A 17,633-nucleotide genomic window follows, 5' to 3' on the forward strand; every position below is an offset into this window, starting at 1 on the left:
TGATAACACATGATTCCAAGTTTGGAAAATGCACTAAGCCAAACTTTCATTGAACTCAGACCCCAGGGGGGGAACAAGTGGGTGCAAGCGTCGCTCTAGGAGCCACATGTTTGCAAGTCATTCTCTGGCTTACAGTGAGGTGTGACCCAGGCCACAGTCCCCAAGTACGCCTTTCGCCTTCTTCCATATAAATGAATGGTTGCCATTTAATCGGGGCAGGAAGGAAAGAGTTGCACTTGTGTGTGACCTCCATGCTTGGTTTGTAACAGAAACCCCTCCCTGCGCTGGTTTGGTGTGGGATCCCTCCATAGCTTGGAAGTACTTGGAACCTTAGTCCTACCTGTGTGGCAAGTCTTTGGTGCTGCACTGAACTGCTCATCTTTTGTTCACAAATAAATACAGCTCCTGAAGTTTTACTGACTCTTGCTGCTTCATAGTATTAGGACTTAAACAGGGAGCACCCTTCACAAACCCCAGGGAATACTCAGTTGGTGACAATACTGCAGTGGAGGCAAAGTCTCCCTGCCTCTCTCTAGGAAGGACCCTGCAGAATTGCACTGTGGGGTTTTGTTGCCATTTACAAGCTTAGACGTGCAGCCCTAGGTCCATCATCATGACAAGCATTTTGAAAGCTATTCATCCAATCCAAATCAATTTTACGAAGGGCATATTGAAGAATATTCACTCTGTAAAATTGCTGCAACTGCTAAAGTAGCCCTTTCCAGCTGTTTCTTGAATTCTGATGAGAGGAATGCGTAATTTGGAAATGACAGCCAACAACATAGAAAGGGCCTAGGTGCACAGTGCCAGCCCTGCACTGAGTTAACGGCACCAAACTCTTGGTTTCCGTGGGTCGGGTTCCCCTTAACTGCAGCCTTTATACTTGGGAGATCAATTGGAAGCACTCAGCTCCCGAGAAGTTGTTCTACAGAAGTTGCTACACCTTCCTATTTCTTGTGGGAAAGCTCTTGGCTGCAAAGCAGACAGTTGAGCCTAGAAGGGAGGGGAAAACAGATGGGAGTTCACAAAATTGCCCACTCACTTGTATGGAAGCGCTTCCCTTTACTCCCACCAATACCTTGCTTCCAACTCCTTGATTATCCCTTTAATTCAGAAAAGATTGAAATATTTTTTAACAAGGAAGATATTTTTATAAATGAATTTTACTAACTACAAGAACAACCCACTTTGCCCTTTTGTTTTTCTGTGCCCTGTCTATATATTATATACATAGCTTATATGCACACAATGTGCTTGAATTTTTAAAATTCTTTTTTTCCCTTCAAAATACCATTTTCAGGATACAAGTAGTTAACCTGAACTTGCTCAGGCTTAGAAAGTTTTATAGCTTTTGCCCTGATGGATATTTTATTTTAAATTGAATTATGCACAGCATGTAAAATATTAAAGAACAATCCCTATGTTTTTATTAAAAAGCTAATTTAAAAAAAATAAAAAGTTCTACACAAAGGCAGTGGTATTTCTTTGCAAATGCCTCCAGGTGAGAAATAATCTTCTCTGTTGAAAGTCTCCATTCTCCTGGGTAATCTGTGCTTGGAGTTCACAGAACCGCTGTATCCGTTGTTTCATATCTATATTTACACATTTTTATAGATATAACTCCTAGGCTACCTTTGTGATCAGAGGGCAATAACACTCTGGTTTGCTGTGGTACTTTGCTGTATACTCTGTGGCATACATGTTACTGTGTAAATAAACTAGTTTTATTACACTGAGAATCCAGGTGTGCCCTTGCCTTCACTTCTTCCCCTGCTGGGAGTGTTGCTGACAATAAAGCGGCCTGAGCGTGGCTCTTTTGTGGCAGATGCAAACAGGTGCAGCTTAGGGGAAGGAAGGTAGGAAGGAAGGATCTTTCTTGAGGATACCTGGCAGAAACGGATAGCATTCCAGATGCCAACATCTGTGGTGCCTCCGCTGCGGAAGATCTCACACCAGATGGAACTGACCTGTAGAAAGGACTCCATGAATGGAAAGCAGAGACGTTTAATGCACCCTTGTTAACTATGAAAACACTTTAAGTGATAGCATGCAGCCTGAAAGACACAAAACAAGGGGAAAGTAATGGGCATAAGGGAAAAATTCTTGTGCAACACTTCACGGGCTTTCATTGACACTGTGGGAGGAGAGGAGCCAACTTGTCCTTGGTCCCAGGAGAGCGTGGGGGGGGGTGAAGAGGCAGCCTCCCCTTTCCCCTTCTGCAGCCAAGGGAAATACTTGCTAGTGGAGGCACTTTGGGTAGGGAAGGAGTCCAGCATTCCTTGGTTGCTGTCCAGGGGGATAGTGCGAGTCTCACTTCATGACGTCTACCATACAAAAGCATTATTATTATTATTATTAAAGGTAAAGGTACCCCTGCCCGTACGGGCCAGTCTTGACAGACTCTAGGGTTGTGCGCTCATCTCACTCTAGAGGCCGGGAGCCGGCGCCGTCCGCAGACGCTTCCGGGTCACATGGCCAGTGTGACATCGCTGGTCTGGCGAGCCTGCACCAGCGCAGCACACGGAACGCCGTTTACCTTCCCGCTATAAAGCGGTACCTATTTATCTACTTGCACTTTAAGCGTGCTTTCAAACTGCTAGGTGTACAGGAGCTGGGACCGAACGACGGGAGCTCACCCCGCCACGGGGATTCGAACCGCCGACCATACGATCGGCAAGTCCTAGGCACTGTGGTATTACCCACAGCTCCACCCGCGTCCCGTAAGTAAGTAATTATTACCCGCGTAAGTAATTATTATTACTTATAAATTTATTAATATCCCACCATTTTCCCATTCTAGGACTCAAGGCAGTTAACATAGATAAAATAGGAAATGAGGTAACTTGATGAAATTGGGGTTGAACAAGGTAGCTGTTAAGCGGCTTTGTAGCTGGTTGACTGATTGAAGAGTACTCATTAATGGTTCCTTGTCATCGTGGGGGAAATGAATGTTTTAGTTGAGATTCCTGCATTGCGGGGATGGACTAGATGACCCTTGGAGTCCCTTTCAAATCTACAATTATATCATTCTATGACGCTAAGAAAATAAACTATCAGGCACCATGCAGGGGGCTGCTGCGCGGGATCATGCAGCCTGGCAGTGATGCTCAGAGCATTCCATGCAGGAGAAATAACAGGCAAACTCTCGAGCTTTGTTACTCACAGGAGAGGCACCAGTTTCATAGAGGGAGAAACCAGTTTAGCTCTGTTCAGGTATTTTCTGCTCCTGTATTGAAAAAGGGCACACACCCCTCCCAACATTAGACATGCCTTCCCTGGAGCCTGCGCATACATCACAAACATAATTGGGAAACCTCTAAGCAGGGTTTGAGCTCAAGAGCACGCTCCTCCTCCTGTGGTTTCCAGCAACTGGTACTCTGGGCACAGGTGTTCTATGCCAGTGTGCTACAGCATTCTGTACTCACTGCAGCTTTTGGATCAAGTGCAAGAGAAGCGCCCCCCGCCCCCCTTCTTATGAGAATATTTTTTGTCAGTTGCTCTGAGAGTCTTCCAGGGTTACGGAGCACGCATTCTACATGCACACATGCATGTGGAACTCAGTACCACAAGATGTTGCAATAGCCACCTAATAACTTAGCTGGCAGAAGCCCAAATGCTATTTTGCTTTAGAGCACGAGTTGTGGAAGAAGCATGTCCTCATCCAAATTCTAACGCACCAAATTTGAGTCCTTTGCTTCCGGATGATGTCGCTGGGGCCTCTAAACTATAAAACAGCACTGAAAAGTGATGAGAGGGGCTGAATGAGAAACTAGCCAAGCAGATCAAAAGAAAGGGCGCAGGATCTCCTGTTCCCAAGACAGAACAACATCTCTTTTCCTCCTGACATAAATAGGTTGTGCCCACTTTTGATCCATGGTGGTCTGGGTCTTGAGAAGTGATGCTTACTCAATTACACACACAAGGGGAGGAAAACCCCACTCATGGAGCAAGAGGCGTGTCAGTTCTCAATGAAGGCAACATATGTTTTTTGACTAATGACAGGACCAAAAATGGACTACCAACACTTACTTGATCTGTGACGTGGTCTGGGGTGCTATTTCTCTAGGAACTGACAGTGTTCCATGCATCTGTGTGCATCTGGCCCAAAGAGCAGCCTTGCTGGATGAGACCAAAGGTCCATGTAGTCCAGCAGCCTCTTTCGGGTAGGGAGCCAGCCACAGGCAAGACAAGAAGACAGCCCCCCTTCCATGCTGCTGGCCTCATGAAGCAGCTTGGAGTGGTATACTGCCACCACACAGAGAGGCTTTGTTTAGGAAATGTGGTCCACAGCAATGGAGATATACATTTCCCGCTTAGGTTATGACAGTTCTATCCTGCCTTTCTGGAAAGGAGCTCAAGAAGAGCCCAGCTTGATCAGGCAAGTGGCCCATTGAGTCCAGCATCCTCTCTTGCAGCTGACCAGATACTTGAATGTGTGGCCCCAAATTCTAGCATTAAGAGAGAGGGGGAGAGAACATGCTATCCATTTTCTCCACATCATAGAGGATGAAGGTCCTCGTGGCCACAATCCAACACAAACATAGACAGGCTTAAGCTGATTGCATGCTCCAACTGTTTTGCATTGTACCCATTGTGGGTATTTTTTTCCCAAAAAAATAAATACATCATCACCTTCCATTCCAAATGCATCATTAGCTTGCCATCTAGAGGACACTTTAAGAAAAGACAGGATCTTTGCATGAGGATAAATAACAATGGAAGGAGGGAGCCTGACCTTATTAGTTCTAACAAAATGAATGCACTGCTTCATGGTAGGAGAATCTCTAAGCACCAAGGCTTTCAGCTTGTTCTTTTCCTCAAGCAGTAGAGGGATTTTGTCTGCTATTTTTTTCTTCCACCATTCATAGAATCACAGAATTGTAGAGTTGGAATCATCTCAGACTTGAAGTCGTCCTGGGAGGGGCAGACCAGCAACACGGCAGGTTTCAGTGCTGGTCATCATTTGGATGGATCAGAGGCAGGATATTACGGAGTCCAGGGCAGGTGCAGAGCCCTTTCCATTTTTTGAAATGGCAAAGTGTAGCTCCTCTGTTCTTCTCAGCTAGCATCCTTCAAGTCAGGCAGGAGGTCAGCAGATCATCTGTGTCTCTTGCAGAAGTCCCAGGGTCCAGCTGCCAGCCCCTCCAGCAGACGAGTGAGGAGCCAATCCTGCTCCCTGTGGGGTTCTGTTTCACCAGCATGTCCCTGGCAGAGCCAGTGGGGTGTAGTGGTTAGAGTGTCAGACCAGGGTTCAAATCCCCACTCAGCCTTGAAGCTCTTTGGGTGAGCTTGGGCCAGCCACTGCCCCTCAGCCTCACCTACCTCACAGGGTTGTTGGGGTTAAATGAGGAGGGAGAGAACCATGGGGGCCACCTTGAGCTCTCTGGAGACAAAAGGGGGGGGGGTGAATCCAACTAAATAAATAAATAAGCCTGCCCCAACCATCAGCTGTCAATATTTCCATCTGGGGTTCCCAAGACAGTGTCTGTGGGCAGGGTGCCCTCAGACAGCACTTTTGGCACCAGCCAAGGCCTTCTGCCCCTCCCCGTTGATTTAACATAATAATAATTGAGGGTGTGCGGTGGGGGCATTGCCTGCTTTTTTGTATGAGGGAATAGCTGGTTTGCCTGTTGCTTTGGAGGGTGTGCATTTTCTTCTTTGAAATGCTTGTTTTGTAGTACCCACAGCAGTTTCTTAGATTCCCAAATCTGCCTCCAGGCCCCAGAGGGGATGAAGACCCCATCATTAGACATTTTGAAATGTGACAAGCAGACCAGGTTGCACTGGAGTCTCTGCCCCAAAGTCCTGTCCTGATGGCACCACAAGCCCCAGGCTCTTCCTGGGATGCTTTGCACCTTTGCTAAGCTCAGAGTGTTCCCCCTCCCCACATCCTTTGAATAAGGCTATGCCCCTTAATTAAATGTCAACTTCCTGTTGCCTGTAATCAGATTATCCAATAATACCTGCTCAAAGAAGTCAGAAAATTAAGTCTGGCCACCATATGATTCCTTTTCACTATGAATCATTTGATTCCTGAGGCTTGGATTGAAATAAATTGGAGATCAAATTGTTGCATGAATTAATTAAATCAGACGCAGTATCTTTAACAAAGCAACCCATATCCCAGACATAGGCTGGCACTGTTACTGGGAACTTAAAAGGAAATCAGAAGCTTCTTGAAAATAATAAAATAAAATCATTCTTCTGCATGTGAAATGGAAAGTCCCTAAAGGATGGATAAAACAAATGCCAAATCACGTGCCATTGTGATAAAAGACGACTGAGCAGGGGTCTTGTAATGATGATAAGAGCATGGAGCACAGAAGGCTGCATGTTGCAACATGCCAGGCTCTCCTTTGTAAAACCCACCCAAAGAGCAGCTGAAAGACAAGCCCTCTGAGATCAGACTCAGGGTCCACCAATCCAGCTGCAGCCCACATTATGCTCCATGGAAGTTAAATTAACTGTGAACCCAACGTTGTCTGCTTCACTCCAAACCAGTGCCAAAGTGTGGCAACAATTTAGCAGTGTTTTGCAGCAAAAATAAAAATAAAAAACCCACATTTTGCAATGTCCCGCAACTGAGCAATTGCTACTCAAACCTACGTTAGTATTTTCACTGCAAAACTTTGGGTTTGGGGGTGATAACTATGACCCCAGTTTGGGCAGCAGTTGCCCAGTTGGTGGGGCCCTGCAAAATGCTGCTAATCTGTTGCCGCACTTTGGCACTGGTTTGGAGTGAAGCAGACAGCGTTGGATTTTGGGGGTGATAGCTATCACCTCAGGTTTGAGTAGAATTGCTCAGTTGGTAGGGTGCTTCAAAATGTGGGGTTTTCACTGCTAAATGCTGCAAAATGACTGCAACAATTTGGCATCGGTTTAGAGGGGATACCCTCTAACATTTGTAGTTAATGTTAAGTACGAACCCTTAGTTGATGTATCAATTACTCAGTTTGTGGGGCACTGCAAAACATGGGGGGGGTTGCTGCAAAACTGCTGCAAAAAAACTGCAAAACTTTGACACAGGTTTGCAGAGGATCCCAAATTTTGGCGTTAGACATGGCTGGGCTACACTTCCCATTTTCCCCTGGCCATTAGCCACATCAGATCAGCTGAGCTCCACCATCCTGTTTCCGGAACCATTACTGAGACCTCTGGGTACAGGGCAGTTTATAAATACAGTAAATAAATAAATATTGCCCCCTCTAGCAACTGGCATTCAGAGATAATACACTGCCTTTGGACAGGGAAGTGATATTTAGCTAGCATGGCTGGAGAAGAGCCCTTTCTCATTCACTTGGAAATTCTGATTTGGTTTCATTCGTTTTGTTTTAACCATGTAGGATAGAACCTGCTCCTTTAAAAGCAAAAACCCTCATTAATTTGCAGGCCCAAATTTAAGGGGTTTGGGTTGTTTGAGTGCTTGGCAGGCTGGCCTGTTCGGCTGTTTTGTGTGTTTCCTCTTTGTGATAGATGTTAATTACATAACAAGGCAGATTGGTTCCTCGCACCCTCCCTTCTTTCCTTATAGCTATCTGGCTGCTTCCCAACATGCATAAAAATTGCATTTAAAAATATTGCTTTGTGCTTGAAGAATAATTCAGCAAAGTGCAGAGAGTGGATTATTCCCTTTGGGACATTTCAAATTCAGTCAAGTGCCCTTAAAAAGCAGTAAGCAAAGCAAGAGGGAAATCTTGGCACTGCAGCACAGTGTGACCTGATTTTCTCCTTTGCTGCTCTAACGTGATGCCTCATCCCCTCTCCAGCAAGAGAGAATTCTCCCAGCAGGGGGAACAGTCTTCATTCATTTATTTCTGATCTGATGGATGCTGCAAGAACAAAGCAGGCGAGGGGAAATTGTATCGTCCTAGAACACAAATCCTCCTCTGCTCAGATGACTTTGGGAAAGCAAAAGCAAAATCCATTATTGGGCAAATCAGAGTGGCAATAGGGAGAGGGAAACTCTGTAGGTCATTTTTTTCAACCTGATCCTAGGCAAGGGCAGAGAGAAGCCGAGCCCACCCCCCACCCCCTCTGCATTTCATTTCTTTCCTGTCTGCACCTTAAGGCCAAGACAGATATGGGCATTGGCGGCATCCGTGCCTTTCACTTGAGCATTTTCCTTTCACAATAGGAGCTGAGAGGGGCAGAACCAGGACTGTGGCATGCAGAGAGAGAGCCAAACTCTCCCCTCCATCGCAGTCCTGCCAGAACCCCACTCTTCCCCCCTCCCCATCCTCCAAGCTGCTATTCATCCCAGGAGGGAGACTGTTGTTGCATTGTGTCTGGGTGAGATTTGGGGCAGTGGTCTGATGTGAACTGGGAAGGCAGGAGTCGTGGAGCAAAGCTGCCAAAAGAGGACTGAGAAGCAAATCAGGACCACAGACAAACTGGGAGGCAGGACAAAGAGCAAGCCAGAAGACTGGGCCAAGCAAAAGAGACAGGGTCACGCCAGAGCTCCGTTGCGCCTCAACTGGAAGGTGATACGGAAGGGGGGACATGTCTTCTTCACTACAATATATCCATTTATTTCCATCTGCCAAGCCAGGTGACAGACTATGCAAACATGGACCATTGTCTTCTCAGGATGTGCTTATCTGCGCATATCTCCAGCTCTCTGCATATTCCCCCCTCCCTCCTCCATCCAGCTCTCTGCATATTCCCCCCTCCCTCCTCCATATGTTAATCTGTGTAACCCAACCTCTTAATGTATTCATGATGTAACTGGGATGTATTTTGCACTGTATTCTGGGATATGGAGGGAAATTTCAAAAGTTCATGTCACCCCTTTCTCTCTGCTCAATCTCGCCTTGAACCTGTTGCGCAATAAACTTGGATCTTCTGCAGTTTGCTCCTGCGTCCGGCTGAGCTCATTTTCTTCCGCAGGGACCCACGGACTTAGTCCGATGAGCTGGGTGGCAGAGTAACCCCGCACCCAGATTTTAGCCGTAACAAAGGCGCAACTGGAACATGGCGCCTGGTGTAAGCCTCATCAGTTCCTGGCATCTTGGCAGCACCAACTGCCTTAGAATCCCAGGTCTGTAGTGTTGCTTTGTCAGGGTCACCAATTGCACAGAGACCTTCAAACAAGCACAAAGTAGATATGCTATGAACTGCCCTGAGATCTTTGGATGAAGGGCGGTATGCAAAATTAATAAATACAAAATAATGAAATAACCCCCTTTCAATCTCCTTGCTAGGAGTGGAAACATCAAGTTTAGAGGAGTCAGGGCTGCTGGCACATATGACCACAACGCCCCAACACTGCGAGATATTTCCTGTTTGGGCATAATGTCTGGGCAGTGTCCCCTGTGAAAAGGTTATTGTTCCAGCACCCAACAACTATTCCCCAATGTATCATAAAAGAAGCCACTGTGCTCTTTTGTCCATTTTGGATCCAGAGCCTGCATCTGAGTACAAAAGCAACACTCTTCCCTCCTGCAACTGGTATCCCAAAGCATTGCTGCCTCCAACTGTGGAGGCAAGGTAAAGGTAAAGAACCCCTGGACGGTCAAAGGCAACAATGGGGTTGCAGTGCTCATCTCGCTTTTCAGGCTGAGGGAGCTGGCGTTTGTCCACAGACAGCTTTCCAGGTCATGTGGTCAGCAGGACTAAACCGCTTCTGGTGCAACAGAACACCGTGATGGAAGCCAGAGGGCATGGAAACGCTGTTTACTTTCCCACCACAGTGGTACCTATTTATCTACTCATGCTGGTGTGCTTTCGAACTGCTGGGTTCGCAGGAGCTGGAACAGAGCAATGGGAGCTCACTCCATTGTGGGGATTCGAACCGCTGACCTTCTGATCAGCAAGCCCAAGAGGCTCAGTGGTTTAGACCACAGCGCCACCCGCGTCAGTCCTCATGGCTAGTACCCACTGATAGCCTCTTCCGCCACCATGAATTTGTGTAATTCTCTTTTAAAGCCATCAAGGTTGGTGGGCCCCCCTCCCTCTTGGGGGAGTCAGTTTAATAGTTTAACCATCTTGGCCATTATCATACTGAGCCAAATTTTCTTGCATCAATCCATTATTAGAGGTGTGGCAGTGGATTTTTCCAGAGTTTAAAACAACAACAACAACAACACCACATTCAGCCCCACATATAATAGTTTGTGATCCTCAAGGTTTCTGTTGTGTCCCCTCTTGGTGTGCCAGCAGATCAACTTGCAGCTAATTCTCCCCAGTCAGCTGTTTGAGGCAGTGTTAAGTGTGTGCACATGTGAACTTCCAGAGACACGTGCTCACAGTAGCTCTACGGGACTGAATTTGGATTGTGCTGGGTGTTCCTGAGGATGGCTGCCACAAAGGTGGGCCTGGTGCCAGAGGGCAGACCCAACCAGGCTGTTGCAAATAACAAAGTTGCCACCCACAAAATGGGACCCAAAAGCTTCCCCAGAGCAACATGTTTCTATTCATTTTCTGACTTTTCCTTCCAGCCCCACACTGGGGAACACTGCTAAAAACACAGCTTGGGCACTTCTGGTGCTTACTTCCTTAATGGATGTAGCTCCCATGCTAGCGGAGATCATTTGCAGAAGAAAGCAAGGATGATTTGGGAGTAATTGTCCTTGCAAGCTCCCCCAGGGCCCGGGGGGAGTGAGCTTCACCCGTAGATCGTCTTGATAAGTGGCTCTCGCTCTGGTATGGAACCTGAGAGGCAGTAGAAGCTAAGTGTAAAAGCGCTTCACATATCGGTAACCCCCCCCCCACACACACAGCCGTGAAGAGCAGAGGTGCTTCTGTTTATTAGGATGAAATTGGCTCTAATTTACAGACAGGTGCAGAATGAAGGGGACAAGATTATAAACTGCCAAGTGAATCCCATTACTGGGTTGCAACGTTTCGAACTGGAAAGATTTCCTTCGTTGAAAAATACGGTACGTGAGGGAGGAGGGGAGTTTTTACCCTTTTTACATATACTATATTTGCTACATAAATGATTTGACAAACCTCCCCCTAAACGATAACAAATTGATAAAAAGCAAGAAGAGAAAAAGAGAACGGAATTATATTTATGGATTAATATGAAATTAGAACTGTGTGAGAACACTGAAATGATTTAAAGCATCTAACTTCCACTGGACGGCAATTCGGATTATGGCCTTAGAAGACCTGGCGCAACGCCAGATTGTTAAGAGATCTAAGAATTGGAAGGAGAACTGGAAATTCGCCCAGAGCTATGGCGGGAAACCAGATTACTCCCTTACTCAGACACAAACAACAAAGGTGGTGTAATGACGCAGCTAGAATTTCAGCAGAATAAGAGAAAGATTGGAAAAGCGGAAGAAGAGATGCTGCTGCAGGACATGATTAGAACAATGAAGAAGCAAATGGGAAAATGAAGATCTCACACAGAGAATTTACAGGATACAGAACTCTCCTTGCGGGGGGAAAATCTTTTTATTAAATATCTCAACACGAATGGAAGTTAAGAACTCTGTAGTTCTTAACTACAGGACTTAATGCAACTGGATTAACTAAGATTTTGGAAGCAGGGGAAAATAAGAACTTTGCATCCCAAAACCCAGCACACAGGAAGTCACTCAAAAATTATAATTGGCTGTATAATTGATCTATATTTGGATGGGAATGGTAATATGATATTGATAAAATGTGGCTGTTATTGGATTTTAATAATTGAAAATTAATAAAAAATATTTGCCAAAAAAAACCACCGCACAGCTTGGGCTATCTGAGATATTTTTAATTTAAGTAGAGGATCCAAGATTGAACTTGGGACTTTCTGCATGAAAATATGTGCTGTACTGCTGAGCTATGGCACCACTTATGTCTGAGAGGGCAGGCTCTTTTGCCTCACCATCCCCACCACTGACTCCCCGTTGCTACTCAGCTTCAAAGTGTACCCGGATTCATTGAAAAAAATATGATAGGAGGCAGGCACCAAGAACAAAGTTTGTCACAACTTTTAAAGGTTAGCATTTTGGCGCGGACATCCCCTTTGCTAACGTCAGTGGCACAAAGTAGAGCATCAGAAATACATCACACATAAGTGGGAGTATAGTGGCTCAGGCGCAGGTCAAGGTGTCACATTCCTCAGGATTAGTAAAATTTGCATAGTTCCAGAGAGAGGTTAGGCAGAGCTGGGAATAGGTTCTCCTAGGGATTCATTGATACGGGAATCAGAACATCTGGATGAACCTGGAGATCCTTTCAGGCGACACACCTGGGGAAACTCTGTCAGGAAGCAGCCTCCATGATCTCAGGAAAGGGGGATTGTGGGGGGTGTACAGCACAAAGAGGCACACATGACCAATGATAAAAGATAAAAAACTGCTCCTTTTCCCTTAAGGGGTACCCAAGAGCCCATATAGAGTCCTTTTGTAGGTTCTCTATCGGTAGGAGAAAATAACAGAGACCAACCAGAGAATATTGAGAAGCAAAGCAGCTAGTAAGCCTAATCTTTATTAACCGTTGCAACAGGGTGCCCCCTTCACATGCAGGAGAGACGAGGAGGACCCCGACCCATACATGCAAGCCCTTATATAGACATTTTAAATTGCCCGCCCTGAAGTCCAAGACCACCCCCAGAAACATCATACATACATCACAGAAAAGGCGGTCTACAACAGAAATCTGAATGCGTTGTTTATCTCCTGTCTGGCAAGTTACCTGATTGCATTATCTGGGTTTTGGCTGCTCTTTGGTTATTATAACTACTTAATTCCTGAATCTAGGTCACAGGTCACAGGCTTATACCCTCTTCATATCTTGAATGTGCCCTTAAGAGAGGATTTGTGAGGAAAGAGACAATGGGGAGGTTTCCACTTTGACCTTGCAGAGAAATTTTTGGGGTCAATTTGTTCAGGATCTATTCTGTGGGGTTTCAGACATGTGGTTTATATATACAGTTATGAACATATTTTTTATGTGTATGACCTTAAAATTCTTATAACAACCAACAAGTTTCAAAAGCAAGAATTATATACATTTATAAACAATTTTATGCACTGTTTCATAGGAAAATACATGTTTTCCTTGTTTTAACATGCTAGCATGAAGGATGAAGGAAGATTGGGGAACATGTCTCCATTAGAACCAGGGGGGGAGCTTTCCCTGGGGAGCATGTGACGTGTGGTGCTTTGGGGCAACACAAGGATGTACTTATTTTATGTGCATCCTGGGGACAGGGTGGTGCAAAACAAATGTACAGAGATAAGAAGGGGGAGAGTTCATGGGCATTTTTCTGGTAGTACAGTGGTACCTTGGGTTACAGACGCTTCAGGTTACAGACTCCGCTAACCCAGAAATAGTACCTCGGGTTAAGAACTTTGCTTCAGGATGAGAACAGAAATCGCGGTGTGGCAGCAGCGGGAGGCCCCATTAGCTAAAGTGGTGCTTCAGGTTAAGAAGTTTCAGGTTAAGAACAGACCTCCAGTTCACCAGGGGATCACCTGGGTCACCAGGTGTCAAGAAGTATTTAATCAGTGCCTCTCACTGAAAATGACTCAGAAACAGATTCCAGGAGTACGGTGCTCCTTTTTGTCCTGTTGTGTCTAGATCTGCGCATCACAACATGTGCAAGATGGCCTTGCTTTCTCATAGCCTGCAGCTAGAATCAAATTTGTGGAATACCGTTTACTTGAAAGTAATGCCTGAATCCTGAATTTAGGAATTTGGAATGTGAGTCTGGGCTTGCAAGTCCTGTTGCAAAGTTGCCCAATTAAATGGGCACTTTTGACCATTTAAATGGGCACTTTTAGCCTGGAGGAGGTTAAGGGGTGATATGATAGCCATGTTCAAATATATAAAAGGATGTCACATAGAGGAGGGAGAAAGGTTGTTTTCTGCTGCTCCAGAGAAGCGGACACGGAGCAATGGATCCAAACTACAAGAAAGAAGATTCCACCTAAACATTAGGAAGAACTTCCTGACAGTAAGAGCTGTTCGACAGTGGAATTTGCTGCCAAGGAGTGTGGTGGAGTCTCCTACTTTGGAGGTCTTTAAGCAGAGGCTTGACAACCATATGTCAGGAGTGCTCTGATGGCGTTTCCTGCTTGGCAGGGGGTTGGACTCGATGGCCCTTGTGGTCTCTTCCAACTCTTCTATGATTCTATGATTCTATGACCTTTGGATACAAAGACAGCTGCTACACATTTTTTATTTCCAAGGAAGCAAAGCGCTGTAGAACTTGTGCGGTGTTGTAGTGTGACAGAAAGACCATTTACAACGGATGCTTGAGTTTGCTTTTATCCCCTCCCGGATTTCTTTTCTGGGTTGTCTTCTGGATTGTAAGCCTGAGACAGGGCCTACCTTTTTACTGATCTTTGTAAACTGCTCTGGGAGCCTCTTTTTTTGGCTGAAGAGCAGGGTAAAAATACTTTAAATAAATAAAATCAGAAAGCTGGAAAGGAATGTAAATTACATCTGGTCAATCACTGGTGATGCAGGAAATCAGAGAGAGAAATTTAAGAAATTACTGCTATTTACTTCACGTTTGTTCCCAAATGAGCTACTCAAGCTTTACTTATTACTAGAACTGCCATTTGATTTTTAAAATGTCAATTAATCAAAGGAGTTTCAAACAATTGATTAAGACAGTGCATGACCAAACCAATAGCTTTTTTTAGGGGAGAAAAGCATAGTTTGTTCTTCACTGGAGCGAAGATTCATTTAGCATCAGACACACACTTAAGGAAATGCATTCTCACGTGCCATCCCTGGCCACTGGCCAGGCTCATGAGAGTCTAACATCCCAGGGCTGTAAGTGAATGGGCTATCCCCAAATCCTGGCTCACTAACCAGACACAATATAAAACAAGATGAGGAACTCTCAAAAGAAATGTACTTCTCCAGCTACACAAATAGTAGCAAACCTAGGCTGTAACCCCTTCCAACCAGGGGTTCCACCTTGACTAAAATGGGGGGGGGGATGCTGGCCCCCTCCAATATTTTATTGGGGGGGAGGGACCTCAGCCCCTAGCAGTTGGCTCCCATTCTTCCTACTGAAGCCCTGAGTCACCAGTCCAAAATTCCATTTTGATCCTGTGAATAATGTTCCTGGCAGGCACCAGAGTCGCAATTCCTCGGCTCAGTATTTGCAGGCTCTCTTAGAAAAGTAGGTCACGAGGCAGCTATTCAATGAATCAGTCTTCAAATCCGCAGGCAAGAAACAGCCACACAAGCCTCTGTTGTGTAACTTTCCTAGCATCGTTCTTTATCTGTTTACAAACCATTGCATCCTAAAATAGTCAAACGATTATTTCCCAACAAGGAAGCATTTCTGAAAGCATCCAAAAACACATTATATATTTCGCAGAAAGCTGTGTAGAGCAATATTCCACAGGTAACAATATCATTCATTTCAATTTATTGTATATCACCAAAGGCCTTCACAATGAGCAAAGAGGATAAAAAGCAAAACATTCCTCTAAAATCACACAACATTTACAGCATAAAAATTGAAAATTACAAAGCATTAACATAACTGGAACGAAGCTTCTTAGGTGCCAGAGCAAATATGGTTACCAGATGTGTATTTATTGGCTAAGAATTCAACTATCACTTCCTGGGAGGATCAATTTGAGAACCAATAGAGAATTTAAAAATTTCTCTGGACACCATATGTAAAGGGCAAATCTACAAGCAGTGCATCTGCAACCTGATGACATCCAAAATGCCATTCCATGTGTGCTATTCCAACCAACTTATGCTGAGGGCATCTGTTGAAACCTAAGTTCAACAAGGGCTCAACATAATTGCAGAAAAACCAGCATCTCAAGGTAGTGAAGCCCTGAATTGTTGTCCTTGATTTGAGGGGATGAAATAGAATAACAGGCTGTGATAATGGATGCTTGTTCTTGGCTGGCGTCATGGTCCAGTTTCCAGTAAGTACAAAGAGTGCCTGACCACTGTATCTCAACAGGAATACTGCTGTTCCACAAAACAGGGACCTCCTCCCTGAAAACTCTGCTCCAAGTTACTCAGGAGCAGGCTACTGATATTATTGGGACCTGCAAAGTCCAATTTTGTTCACAGAAAACAAAACTAGGTCATCAGCATATAACAGAATGGACACATTGCGATCCCCAAGAATCAGAGAGCCTGTTCCATTGTGTTTGGAGGTTCTAGCAGGGGAGCGCAGCTATCGTATACCCTTGACCGAAGAACGGTACACTCCTTCTATCTGGGATGGTTGTCCTCTTCCACCGAGCGCGCAGCTTCGGGAGGGACACACATGGAGCGGTGAGGGAGGAAGGGGACACCCGCCTAGCCAGCCAGATCAGCCGAATCAACCCTGGCGATCAATGGGGTGACAGATGTCGCAGCCAGATTGCCCTCACATCCGAGCCTGTTCCATTGTGGCACCTAACTGAACCAGTTCAAAACTCTTGAACTACTTCTGAGAGTAGTCCCCAGAGTTGCCAGGTAAACTGAAGGTGAATTAAGTTCATTTTGGGGTAGAACCTTGAATGATTTCATCTTCACGTTCATTCCTGCACTTTCGTGTTTCATCTTCTTTCTTTTTTAATGTCAGTTGGACACCTATAAAGAAAATTTGAAAGCAAAATATGAAGACAGCATTCCAAGTCTTATTAAGCAGATACAGAGACACCGCTGTTGCTGAGGCTGCTCAGTCATTTAATCACTATTGCTAAGCAATCGGGGGGAATCTGAGGCATTTCCTTTATCTTCCTTGCTGAAGAGACTGACTCTCTTCCAATAGAAGCAGCTTGCAGTGAAAACAGGTACAAGAAAGGATGTGATGCCTTACACCTTTAACAGCTGTGGGGCTAGAACAAATTACAATTATGGGGAAATTGTCACTCTCTGTCAGACATCTTACACTGCATTACTTCTGTGGCCCTGAATAACACTTGGATCCTGTACTTTGGCGCAACAGCTTATAACATTCTGAACCCGGGGGGGGGGGGGGGATGGCTAAGGATGAACCCCAGCTGAACTAGCTAGTTTTGTAAAAAGAAAAACTGGAGTTAGTTCCTTTATGGGCCGGAGAAACTTGAACAACTTCCTTTTTAAAATGAACTTCACAAGCACTATTTATCATCCTGCTGTTCCCCTTTTTAATCGACCTTGTTTTTGTGGTGAACCACAGTACGAGTTCGAACCCTTCTAAGCCAAGAAAAATGAGGCAGAGCAGCAGAAAGAGCAAATCAGTTCCTGACTGTGCCTATATTTAGTCTGCCCAAGATAACCTGGGACAAAGCTAACCAGAAACAGCAAACTTGATTGAGATGGGGAAATTTTCAGGTATTTCTAGCCCTGTTCATTTGGGGCTAGTTTAGATTAATGGGCTAGTGAGATGATGGGATAAGAAGTTCTAAGATGGTAAACCCCACCAGGTCAGTTAATCCAAAAGCGGGTTGGGGATACTCTTGGGGCTCAGAGATGCTAGACCAGGGGTAGGCAAACTAAGGCCCGGGGGCCGGATCCGGCCCAATCGCCCTCTAAATCCAGCCCGCGGATGGTCAGGGAATTAGTGTGTTTTTATGAGTAGAATGCAAAACACTTCCCCATAGAAACTTCCCCAGGTCCCATGTAATTGAGCTTGACCTGTCAATCAATAGCTGGACGTTGCCCGTAAGAGTAATAATAATATTAATAATATTTATTCCTACCCCGCCCATCTGGCTGGGTTTCCCGGCTCCCAACAG

At 45.3% G+C, this 17,633-nt stretch overlaps 2 long non-coding RNA genes across 3 annotated transcripts; one reads left to right on the top strand and one right to left on the bottom strand.

The window, feature by feature from the left end:
- The first annotated feature begins 6,970 nt into the window (after positions 1 to 6,970).
- LOC308595281 lies at positions 6,971 to 11,671 on the top strand. Its single transcript, XR_014011971.1, has 2 exons — positions 6,971 to 8,480; positions 8,958 to 11,671. It is a non-coding gene; the product is annotated as an uncharacterized lncRNA (long non-coding RNA).
- Positions 11,672 to 15,296: 3,625 nt separating this feature from the next.
- LOC308594645 lies at positions 15,297 to 17,621 on the bottom strand. 2 transcript variants are annotated; one of them, XR_014011515.1, is made up of 3 exons: positions 17,598 to 17,621; positions 16,310 to 16,503; positions 15,297 to 16,062 (listed from the first exon to the last, which is right to left on the bottom strand). It is a non-coding gene; the product is annotated as an uncharacterized lncRNA (long non-coding RNA). The 2 variants fall into 2 exon arrangements; XR_014011516.1 differs by lacking the exon at positions 17,598 to 17,621 and having other exon boundaries at positions 16,310 to 17,474.
- Between the last annotated feature and the right edge of the window lie 12 nt (positions 17,622 to 17,633).

This window comes from Podarcis bocagei (assembly GCF_964188305.1).
Source record: "Podarcis bocagei genome assembly, chromosome: 9".
NCBI classification, from domain to species: Eukaryota; Metazoa; Chordata; class Lepidosauria; order Squamata; family Lacertidae; genus Podarcis; species Podarcis bocagei.